Source organism: Andrographis paniculata, unplaced genomic scaffold (genome assembly GCF_009805555.1).
Source record: "Andrographis paniculata isolate CXL003 unplaced genomic scaffold, ASM980555v1 Contig53END, whole genome shotgun sequence".
NCBI classification, from domain to species: Eukaryota; Viridiplantae; Streptophyta; class Magnoliopsida; order Lamiales; family Acanthaceae; genus Andrographis; species Andrographis paniculata.
In genome coordinates, this window is record NW_026137588.1 from 1138437 (window position 1) to 1152325 (window position 13889).

Genomic DNA, 13889 nt, shown 5'->3' on the forward strand with positions numbered 1-13889 from the left:
ACTAAAATTTAATTTTACATTCAAAATATCACATCAATACATATTTATATCATACCAAACAACGATTTCAATTCAAAATTTTACTATTTAAAATCAAAATCCAAAACAAAAACTTCACAAGTAAACACATATGTATTCCCCTTCAAGGCTAGCCTAATCCTACATCAAGCGACGAAAACAAAGATTAGTATCATCAATCAAAGATTGGTATATCAAACAAACCGATGGCTAAGATTAACACATCACTTGTGGCAGCTCCAATCGAATGCACTAGTTTATTGCGAGCGAGCAATGGTAGCGATGACAACCTCATCAAATTAGTAGACATAATTCAACTTAGACTAAAAAGAGGCAAAAGAAAAGAAAAAAAAAAAAAAAAGGATAGGCAACAAGAAGGTTCACTGAGTACAATTAATTAGATTATAGATTTTAAGTCCCCCGGATCACATCAATGACCGGTGACAAAGAATCACTTGTTAATAAAATGACAGTCAACCTCAATGTCTTTTTGAACTCATAAAAGAAAAAAATTGGATTCGAAGCAAGATAAAGCGATATCACAATACAAGTGAACCGTTTGAGGATAAGATACACAAATATACAACCTCTCTTGTCAATTGAGGCAATAACATTCTAGTTATTGGTCTTCTAAGACACAAGGTATCCACAAAAAATAATAGATGACCATATTCTCCAAGTTCAATGAAAAAAAAAAAAAAGGTGTTAGAAGCACACAAAAAATCATAAAACCGATGAGTCAAGGATTAATCAAAATCATACTAACTATATAATCAAAAATAAAAATCGCCACGTATATGTGTGTTTGTTTTATGAGATTGTTGGAAAAAAAATTATGTGAAGTATAAGAAATCGTGTATAGAATATAAAAATAGTAAATGTGTGTAGTGTATTAATTTTTTTAAAAAAATATGTAGAAAAAAAAATTAGAAAGAACAAAGTCTTACCCCCACATGTCTTTTAAGATAGCATACAATCCAAAGAGCATGTCCTATTCAATTTGCCATGGGATTTGCATAAATTGGCCAAGAACACAAATATAATAAGATAACTCTTGGCATGTAATAATAAAAATAAATCAAATGGCTAACCAAATGATAAATAAGAAATAGAATCAAATTGATTACAAACAACCTTAATACCAAAAAAAAAATGAAAAAACCAAATTTTGAAAAAAAAAAAAAATTGTTATCAATCGCTAAAATGATTAGATCACCCGCATAAAAAATACACAAGGTGATAGACCCTTTACAAAAAGTAAATCAAAATAAAATTGACGAATCTCATAACTGTTCAAAGTTTAGGCCTACTTCGCAAACCAACATTTATGGTCTATTTCAAACCATATAAAGAGTGATATAGATAACGATCAATATGCAGGATTCGGAAAATAAACTATGAGGTAGATTCATATAAACTTTTTCTTCAAGATAATCATGCGCAAAAATGTTGTCAACATCCATTTTATGTAATTTCCGGTGACGGGAAGTAGCAATAACCAAAAATATGAGATCTATAACCATCATAAATATTGGAGCAAAGAGTTAGCAATAATCCAATACCTTAACTTGTTTATTTCCCAAAACCACTAAGGGTGTGTTCGTTTGTAGGATTTTATCAAAATTCTACTATTCATCCAAAATTTTCTCTCCAAAAATATCAAATCAAACACCTATTTTTTATTTTTTACATTATGCTAAAAATCAATTTTACATTCAAAACATCACATTAACACCTATTTATATCACATCATACAACTATTCAAATTCAAAATTTTTACTATTCAAATCTCAATCCAAAATCTAAACCCCCAAACAAACACACCCTAAATGTCATTCAATCGATCCATCAAAAGTTTGTTTAATCCTATAAACCTATTTACATCTAATACGCTTTAAAAAAAAAAAAAAAAAAAAAAAAAGAAGAGAAAGCTCGAAAGACCATGTACAAATAGACTTTAAAGTCAAATTTTCAAATTACATTAAAGTTATACAGCGAAAAATACGACGATCACTAATTTCAAAACATAAACATGACATCCTTTATTTCCCAAAAGGGTAATGGATATCTTCGACAATTTTTTATTCTCGTGATTATAATTATAAACAACAAAAATAGTCAAAACCGCATAAATGACTCGAAAGAAACTTCATATAGGTTCTTACCAAAAATGTAAATACAACCTAAGATATCAAATTTTGGTTTTGGAGTCAATTTCACGTACATATAAATTTATAGAAATTTCAATGGAAATTTGGTTGATTTTAAAGAGATCATAAAAATTATAAATGAAATTTTAGAAATTTTTTCTAACATTTTTAGACATTTTAAAGTAAAAAATGATTGATATGTAATATACAAAAATAAATAAATTATTATTTAATTTAAAAAAAAAAAGAATGTTTATTAACGGATATATATTATAATAGAAATTCAAAAAAAATTAATAAATAATAATTTAACTGCACTATTATATTACAATAAAATCCATATATTTGTCATTAAATACAATATTTAATACGACATTAAATTTATAGGAGAATGAATATAAATATTATGCCAACATAAACATTGTCCCAATACTACAAGTCCTTTTAAATGGAATACAAATATTATGCCAATATAAATTATTATTTAAAAAAATAAAAATTAAAGGAATATTTTTTAAAATTAAAATATAGATATCTAGATTTTGTGAAATTTCGATCCAATTTTATAAAATTCAAGAAATTTCGAGTGAAATTTAATTCATTGCATACTACTAATACATATGAAATCAAAGTATTTATCAAGGGTGTGTTTGTTTGGGGATTTGGATTTTGAGTTGGGATTTGAATAATAAAAATTTTGAATTTGAATAGTTGTATGATCTGATATAAATAGGTGTTGATGTGATGTTTTGAGTGTAAAAATGTTTTTTAGTATAATATAAAAAAATGAAAAATAGGTGTTTGATTTGATGTTTTTTAGGGAAAAAATTGGATGAATAATGAATTTAAAATTCAATCCCAAGACAAACACACCCTTAAAGTCCGCAGTCCACTTTATAAATACACATTTATTTTTTATACGGAATTTAATAAATATTGTATATATTGATAATAGTTTATAATAATTTTGTATGTAAAAATTATTTTATCCTATAAGAAAATTATTGTAAAAATATTGTAAAAGTAATAAACTAGGGGTGGAAATAGAAAGGTCAGACTTTGGTTAAATTCTGTCATGTTTTTAAAATATCTGGCCTAAGTCTAACATGTAAGCCTGAAATATTTTTTTTAAAAGCCTGCATTTGTAAGGTGCCGGAAGCTAACACGCCCGACGCCAAGGTCCAAAGGCCCAAGCCAGCCCTCCATTGTGCGCAACAAGTCTGAATATACCGAATAATGCGGATAAATGAGCCGGGACGCGTACCTGCACCAACACATATGCCGTTGATTAGCGTACAGTTCTGGGGCTCGCACACATGGGACGGACTATGACCGAATACCTGGACAGAAATGTCAGTTCCTGACACTCTGGCCTTTTTAAAAGTCTGGTCTACAAATCTATTTAAAAGACTATATAATATTTTTATTTTATTTATTTATTTACAAATTTAGTATTAAAAATAAAAAAATTAAAAAAAAATACATACAATTATTAAATATATATATAAGTTAAAAAATTCTATTTTTATAATAAATTTATAATTATTTAATAAATATTATTATTATATGGAAAGTTATTTTTAATATATAATAATAAAAAAATATTTTTATACAATAATAATAATAATAATAATAATAAATAGGTCGGTCTGTTAATTAAAAAAAAATTTAAAAAACCTAAACTTGTTCTATTTAAATAAAAGTACTTAAAAAAAAATTTTGATCGAGCCTTTTTAATAAATAGATCAAGTCAGGCTAAGCCTTATGTAGACCAGGTCGTAACTGACAGACCGTCTGACCTATTCTCATCCCTAGTAATAGTATAATATATAATCCAATTCATTTTCAGTAAAACAAAATAATAATTTTTATTTGAACAATAAAAATAATAAAATATTTATTTACCAAATAAACAGAGAAAGCATAATATTATAATTTGAAAAATTATTATATTCCAAAAATACCAAAATATAAAGCTCTTTAGATAGAAACCTTTTTTGTTATTAAGTTTTGAAAAAAAATATGAAAATAATAAAAATTAAATATGTATTTAACACTACAAGAAAAAATTATTTTTGTAACAAAATAATTTTGTCTCTAAATCTACTTTTTTTCGTTATTAATGACATTAGAGACGAAATTATGAATAAAATTACGTTAGCTACTTGAACTTTATGGACAAAATTCCGTTACAAATACATTATTTTTTTTTAGTGTTAATATCATATTTTTTAGAAAAATAAATAATAATAATCGATAAATAAATAATAACTTACAAAGATATTTGTTTAAATAACCCAATTCCCAATTTCCCAAAAATATTTGTGTAAAGAACACAAAAATAAGAATTTATCATTTATTTGAACTATAGCGTGTTTATTTTTTATTTCAAAGAAAAATAAATACTAATAATTTCATATGATCTTTAAAGTTATATCCCTCCATCCTTTATAAATTAGCCGCGTTATGATAAAATAATAAGTAATTAAAAAAATATATTAGTAAAAATAATTATTTTATAATAAAAATAATTATATATTAAAAAAGCCCGGCTCGCGAGGCGCCCCTCCCCCTTCCTGTTGCAAATGGGGGTTCCAAACCTCGCCTTAGCCGAGTTCATTCGAGTTTGTCCTTCCCTACCGACCTTTCGTTTCATGGTCATGGCAACTTATTCTTTTTTAGGGAAAGATCAAACGGATTAAAATAATTAAATAATTTAATTAAGATTAAAAAATTATAATTTATAACATTTAAAATGTAATTAAAGTTATAATTATATTTAAAAAAAGATAAATTATATTGGACGGATCGAAATAAAAAAAAAATGAATAACTTATGTAAAATAGACGGAATATTATTTTTTTAATATATCAAAATAATATTTAAATTAAAACTCAAATCATTATCCAAATTTTAAATCAAAATAAAATAAATTTGAAATATCACCATGATTGAGATAATTGACCCACTAGACTTTGTGCACAAATTCTTACAAGTATGAATTTGCTGTATGAAAGCCCACCCCCAAAACCTACCCTAGACAAATAAGCAAGTTCCCTTTAGATATACTCGCTCCGTTATGGATACGAGATTTAAGAAATATTGATATTATATTGATAGTTAGTAAAAAGTAAAGATAAATAACTTTTTTTCCTTGTGAATATATTAATATAAAAAATAGTGACAATTATGTAATAATAATAAAAAAATATTGATAGTTTTATGGTGACATGGTTATTTATGGAGATGAAACTATTGTTTTGGGACGAATAAAAATAGTAAATAAGACTGTTATATTAGAACGGACAAAAATGGTAGACAAAACTATTATATTGGGACGGATGAAATAATAATAATAATAATAATAATAATAATAATAATAATAAGAGTTTTGAAATTTTTTATAATAGTACAAAATTATCAGATACTCCATCCTGGCATATAAATTGTATAATTTTCATTTTCGTCCGTCCCATATAATTTGTCATTTTTCATTTTGAAATATAATTTTACATTTTAATTATTTATATATATATATATATATATCTCACTAATATACACATTCAATCTATCCAATTTTTTTTCATAACTTACTCATATAATTATTAAAATATCATTATTTTATATTCCTTCCGTCTCGGTGAAAGAGTGGCGTTTTCTTTTTGCACATAGATTTTTGAATATTAGTATTATATTAAATTGTAGTAAAAAAAAAACCCCTATTAGTATAGTGTAATATAAAAGTAACGACATTTGTGTAATATATTGTAAGTTGGAAGTATATTTATTATGTTAGCTAAGTAGTACAATTACTAAATTATGAAATGATAACTTTTTTGGGACTGACGAAAATGGAATATGGCAACCTTTCAATGGGACGGGGAGAATATTACAATTAACACTTCCCTGTTCTAATTCAAAATATTTTTTTTATGATTTTCGTCTTTCTAATTCAAAAAAAAAAAAAATTCTTTTTTAATAAAAATAATCATACATTACTAAAAAGATACTTTTAATATTTATTTAAATTAAAAATTTATTATTACACACCAATATCATTCATGAATTTTGATGGACCTGGATAAAAATAACAAGGCCCTTATGTAATTCTTTTATATATAAATAATATAAAAAAATAAACTTTAATTACTTTTTAAGTTTGTTTGGTTGGTTATATCATAAATAAAAAATAATTATTTATAATAAAATATCATATCAAAATATATTAAAATTAAATTCAATAAAAATAAATAAATTTAAATACAATCAAACACATTTTAACATTATATATATTTATAATATTTATTCGATATATATACATAAATATTTTGAAAAAATGTACTACCCGGGGTGGCCTTGTCCAGAGTTGAGTGTACATTACACATATAATTAATTTATATGCAAAGTTTATTAACAAAAGTATTAAATAATGTGTCTTTATTTTGTAAAGTAATTTTAAAAAATATTTTTTTATATAAAGTACCAAAAATCTTGTAAAGAATATAAAAATAATAAATATATATAATATATTAATATTTTTGGGAAATTGTGAAAAAAAAAAAAGTTAAAAAACACACTCAATATTAATAACACGATATTAGGTCCTTGTCTCCAATAATATTTATTTCCTCTAATTTATATAAAATATTCGTATTTTTTATTTTGGCTTGTTCTATATAATTTTTTTGAAAATATAATTATACATTTTGATTATATTTTTCTTAATTTTAATTAAATTATTTAATTATTTCATTCTTAATCTGTAATTATCTGTGTTTTACAATAATTGTTTTCGACAATATACTTTTTAATTATTTACAAATTATATTTTACTTAAATTTTGTGTATACAGTAATATGGACAATTTAGCACCAATGAATATTTATTTATGTATTTGCATTTTAGTAGATTTTTTAGAGCGTCGGTTGAATTCAATTTTGTGTCATAGCATTCAATTTTGGGTTGTTGCATTCAATTCCATGCATACGTTACTAATAAATTTTATTTTATTTTATTTTTATAAATTATCTATAAAAATAAAAATATTAAAACGTGTTTGTTTTGTGTTTTTCAATAAAATATGAGTATTTGTTTATATTAAATACTCTCGCTGATCAGCCTCTAAAAGTTACGTTTATCTTTTACGTCATTGTACTTAACGTTTAAAATATTATTATATTTGTATAATTTTCTGTAGAAAATCCTTCTTATAAGTCACTAATGAAAATATTTTTCAATTTTTTCTTAATTTGTACTGTGTTTTGATATAATAATTAATATTTAAATAACAACACGCAAAAGTAAATGAATTCCTTAGAGCGAGACGAAAGTAGTATAAAAGATTGTATCGATAATATAAAAAATACTACATCCGTCCCATATACCGTGTCTGCTACACTGTAGACACTGTATTTTAGGATGTGTAATTAGTAGATAATTAAGAATGCATGTATTAGTGAAAATAATTATCCTATAATATAAATAATTATAAATTAAGATTAAGATAACTAATTAGTTTATTTAAAATTTTAAACAAAATAAATTAAAAAGTTTAAAATGAGATTAAAATGTGTAATCATTTTCCAAAAAAGGAAAGTGACATAGTATGTAGGACCGATAGAAACGACAACGTAGATATGGTATGTGAGATAGAGAGAGTAATATATTAAACTGTTAATTTATAAATAAATAAAATAAATATATTATAAGCAAAATTTTTCATAACTCATTTGTACTTTGAAAAGAATTTATCATTCTTTATCCGTCCAACATCTCATGTCCATATTGTTATTTTAGCACGTCCTGCATCTCATGTCTCATTATTTTTTATTTTTTAAAAAAGAATTACATATTTTAAATATTTTAATCTTAATATATTTCTTAATTATTTTTTAATATGTATTTATGTGTTATATTTATATGTCACTTCTAAAATCTCATATTTACCTTATCCAAGACAAAATAAATGGGACAAAGAGAGTATATAATTATGTGTTTATATGTTACTCCCTTCGTCACAAATAATTTGTCTCTATTTTCTATTTTCGTCCGTCCCGCATAATTTGTCCATTCCTTTTTTGGAAATATAATTATACACTTTAATCTCATTTTAAATTTTAAATTTTATAATTTTTTTAATCTTAATTAAACTATTTAGTTATCTTAATCTTAATCCACAATTATTTTTATTATACGATAATTATTTTTACTAATACACTTCTTAATTACTTACTAATCACATTTTACCTAAATTATCGTATTTACAGTAATAGACCCATAATATATGGGATGGAGAGAGTATATTCTTAATTAATATTCATTGGAAATTATATTAATAACAAATAATTGGACGAACATATCCTAAATATTTTAATAACACTAAAGTGTGTTTGTTTAGCTTATATAATTTTTAAGTATTTTTTTTTTATGGTAGTTATTATTATTATTATTATTATTATTGTTATATGTTGTATATTAAAATATTGTATTTCATCTGTCACATATATTTTACAATATCTTTTATTATGTTGTATCACGCTTATCATATAATATGCTTAAAATATGAAATAATTAATTACATTTTATTTCATCACATCATTCAAATAAAAATAAATAAATTTACATATATGTCGTCACATCATCCCATTTTTATTTTATTCAACTCATTTAAATTCTCGTGAAGAGTCAAGTTATTGTACCTTACATAGAACATATGGAGTTTTCTTGACGGTGTGTTTGTTTAGGGGTTTGGATTTTGAGTTGGGATTTGAATAGTAAAAATTTTGAATTTGAATAATTGTATGATGTGATATAAATAGATGTTGATGTAATGTTTTGAATATTATTGAGATAACAACTAAGAACAAATTAATGGAAACAAAGGCTCAGATTTGCAGTAGCGGGAGAAAGATATTATTAAACAGAATAGTAGAAGGGAAACATAATTTGTTAGACGTGGTGGTTTTGGTCCTATGCTCCAGGAGTATCAACTCTAACAAATGTAAAATTGATTATTAAACATTTGATTTAATATTTTTTTAAAAAAAAAAATGAAATGAATAGTAAATTTAAAGCAGAATAGTTATCAAATAAACACTATGTCGATTCTTTCTTAGCGTTTGAAGAATCGTCCTCAGGCTTTCAATAATTGAGAGGAAACACATATAGAACAACAAATATCACATATTTTTATATTATATACTCCATCCGTCCCACGTATCATGTTCATGTTGTCGTTTATGTCCGTCCCATATTTTATGTCACTTTTCTTTTTTGAAAAATGATTACACACTTTAATCACATTTTAAATTTTTAAATTTATTTTTTTTAATTTTAATTAAACTAATTAGTTATCTTAATCTTAATTTATAATTATTTATATTATAGGATAATTTTTTTCACTGATACATTCTTAATTATCTACTAATCACGTCCCTCCTAAAATACCGTGTCTACAGTATAGCAGACACGGTATACGGGAACGAGGGATTATTATTTATGTTCAAAGGAGAAATCAGAAGTTAGCAAGAGGGGGGCTAATTTTCTAAAATCGAAAATAATGCAGCTATATTAATTTATACGTATAAAAATATATATATTTATTTATTTTCGGGTAATTATATTTTCAAGTTGTTAAATTTTAAAAGTTATGCTAGATATGATGTTAGTTAGAATTAATCATTACTCACTAAATTGTAATATGATATGCATAATATATTTTTGTTAAATTTTTTTATAAATATTGAAAATTAATAATTACACATTGTAGATATATTTTTTATATTGTTTAAAATTGACAAATAATACATTTTTTATTTATTTTTAAATAATTACTTTTAATAAATAAAAAAAAATCAGTAACGATATCTAATTCCCACAGCTAAAGATTTGTTTGGTTTAATTTAAATTTAAATATTATATTTATTTTATATTTAAATAATATTTTAATATAGTATTTTAAAAATATACTTTCTCTGTCTCTTATCTATCTATTCGTTTGCTTTTTACACGGAGTTTTAGAAATATTAGTATTATATTTGGATATGGTATGAATAAAATAGAAAAGATTAAAATAACCTTATTAGTATTAGTATTGTATGATATAAAAGTAGTTGCATTTATGTAATATATTGTAAATTCTAAAAGTATTTTTAATGTTAATAGAAAATACAGTTATTAAAAAAATAAAATGAATATTTTGCTATGGACAAACTAAAATAGAAGAATGAATAGATAGATTGATAAGGAGTCGAGGGAGTATATATTTAATTTTTATTAAAAATTATATAAATTAAATAATACTACGTAATAATTTTAATTTAAACCTAAAACCTAACAAATTTTAATTTTCAATATTTTTATGATTTTCTATCGTTTTTTATATTATATATATATGTTTGTCTTGTACTCTCTCTCTCCCATAGTTTGGATTGTGTTCGGCACGGAATTTAAGGAATATTGATATTATATTGGTAGTGGATAAAAAATACGGATAAAAGATTTTTTGTCCTTATAAGTGTATTAGTGTAAAAAGTAGTGGCAATTGTGTAATAATAATGAAAAAGTAAAGGTAGTCTTATAGTGATATGATTATTTATAGAAATGAGACTATTATTTTGAGACGGACAAAAATAGTAAACAAGAATATTGTATTGTATTGGAACGGATGGAGTATCATGTAGTGTGCGAAATCATATCATATGTTATCTGTTTATGTATTATATTTGTAATATATTTATATAATTTATATATAAATTGTGTGTTATTTATACTTATGTATTATCTGGCGTGTGTTGTGGTTTTAATGTATTATTAATTTTTTACTTTTTATAATAATAAAATTCAAAAAATAATTAAAAATAATAATAATAAAAAAAAAGATATATTTTTTTTACTTCAAAAAAAGTAAAACAGATCTATTTTATTATGACAAATAGATAAAAATAAAAAAATAAAAAAATAAAAAGTGAATGACATTTTTTTATTATTAGTTTTTGTTTTATTGAGGGATAAATATATAATAATTAAGCAGGCGATACCACACAATCCACGAGTTGGCGATGCCTTAGATTCCATATTTGTTTGAGCTTTGGGTCCGCTTTCTAAAATATGCATTTATTATTGTTATTGGTGGGCTCTAATTTAATTTACTTATTTTTTTATTGTTTTGACCCTTGGAACCGACGATGCATTTCAAAATTATTCTAATAATAATAATAATAATAATGGATTGGGTAGTCCTAAGGGATGACTTGGTGGTATAGGAGTTGGATTTGTGACCGTGAGGTCATGGGTTCGTCTAGTGTAATTTTTCTGTCAGGACCTAGTTTGTTAAAATAAAAAATAAATACTTTAAAGTGGAACATAAAAAAAATGATAAAATATTTTGAAGTGAGACAGAAAAAGTAATGCATATCAACATTTGAATCTTGAGATGAATTTTGCAAGAAGCACTACAATTATTTTTGAAAACTTTTATTACAGCTGATCCAAGGTTAAGGACAATAATATTTTGAAATTGAAAAAAAAAAAAAAAAAATCAAAATAACAAAAAGTAATCATAAGAAGACGATATTTTAGAGATGTAGTTCAACTAGAATAATATATGTTTGAGGCGGTTAGATCAGATATTTTTATTAATAGTGTTAGATGTGTGTAAATTTTAAAGAGAATATATAAGTAGTTGCCTTTTTGTGTGATTATTTTTTTTTTTTTTTTTATTTTGTTGATTTTTAAATTTCCGCAATAATTTTCCTTATCTTGAAAAATCTTCCAAATTAAAATATATTGACTTTGTCAGGAATAAAAAGTGATTCTATTCGACTCAAAACACAACATCCTATATATTCAATACAATATACAATATAAGTAAGGGCAAATTTGATATTATATATACAATTGTATAAAAATGATATATATACTAACATCATTTTCAAACTTAATGTGGTGTCGTAAATATCAATTTGAGTTTGCCTAATAGAGTGTGGAATCGACCCGGAAGAAAAGATTTAGTAAAGAGATCCGTCGATTGATCTTTGATGGTGATCAAACGTACAATCTTAGCAACCACGTGATGTCTAAAAAAATAACAATTGGTCTCAATATGCATATTGCACTTGCGGAAAACATCATTATGCGAAATTTGTATGACACTACGATTGTGGCAGTGAAAATAGTAGAGGATGGATGAAGGGCAACAATGTCAGATAATAGTTGGTGAAGCCACAAAAGTTCGAATATAGAATTAGAGAGAGCACGATACTCTAACTTGGCGCTAAATTTAGAGACATTTGTCTACTTTTTATTGAGCTAAGAAACCAAAGAGTTACCCAAAAAAAATAAAATAGTAGCAATAGATCAACGATCGGTGGGATCATCCACAACAAGAAAATATCAATTTTGTAACAAGGTTTTTTCATCCCTAAATTCATTTTTTCCGTTACTAATGACATTAGAGACGGAATTAGAGAGAGAATTGCGTTATCTATGTGAACTTTAGAGACGGAATTTTGTTACTAATATACTATTTTTTTGTAGTGATCTAACCAATCTGCATCTGAGTAGTCCATAAGAACCAAAGATAAGTGAGTGAAAAAATATAGACCATGAAGAAGCCCACCCTTGATATACCCAAAAATATGGAGTACTGCAAAATAATGCGTAGTTCACAGAGTAGTCGTAAACTAACTAACAATATGTACAACATAAGCCATGTTAGGATGAGATACCGTGTGATTATATCAAGGATCCAACCATATGATGATAAAGAATTCGATCGTAGAGAGGATAGCCGTCCTAAGGGGTGAGAATATAGTTGGTCTTGAAAGGTATAAAGGTGATTTTGCTATCAATCAGACCAACACGAAAGATAAGACCATATGCGTACTTGGCTTGAGACGAAAAACGCGATGGTGACTATGGTAGAAAAAGTACCAACCTGATGAGAATAACAAGTGGGATGGGGATAGTTCTGGATGACATTTCTCCGAAGATGGCAATAGTGGCATTCGACTCTAGGGTACTAAGTATAGGGATGATCAACACTCTCGCATCGACAATATTTATAAGATTCATTCTAGCGTGGAATTGAACCCAGACAAGTAGGACTAGAGGATAGAGAGGGAACCACCGATGCAAAATCCAATAGTGGAGATCTAGGCTTAAGTCGGGTCATTTCAAACATAATCTCCTTCATGGTAACATCCAATGAAGAAAGGAAATGATGATTAAACAACGAGGCACAAAATGCTCATTTTCTAGATGGAGCTTTATTAGAAGTTGAATGAGCCTAAGATGATTGTGTCCAATTGCCTTTTGATAGATTAGATCCTATAAAGGTTGAATGGTAAAGGAAAAGTCATTCACAGACTGTATCGATTCGTGTGTCAACACGTTCAAGAGCTTAAAAGCTTATAGTAATGTGCGAGATCGGTAGGCTAAACTCGTAACCTTAAATAGTCTCAAGCTTATTGAGCAATGTCTATACGAAGAAGCTGAATCTGAATGGCTTAAGTAGAGGTATTGCGAAATCAAGTAAGAATTTGATGATTTTTACCGTCTCAATTCTTGAACTTCTCATGATAGACATAAATATCCTATAGAATTAGAGGATTATCGGGTGTAACGACATGCTTGATTTGTATAGTAAATCTTCCGTGACAATACGTCATAGTTTTTCATTGAATCAACTTAAATGTCATAATTGCTGCTTACAGAAGAACA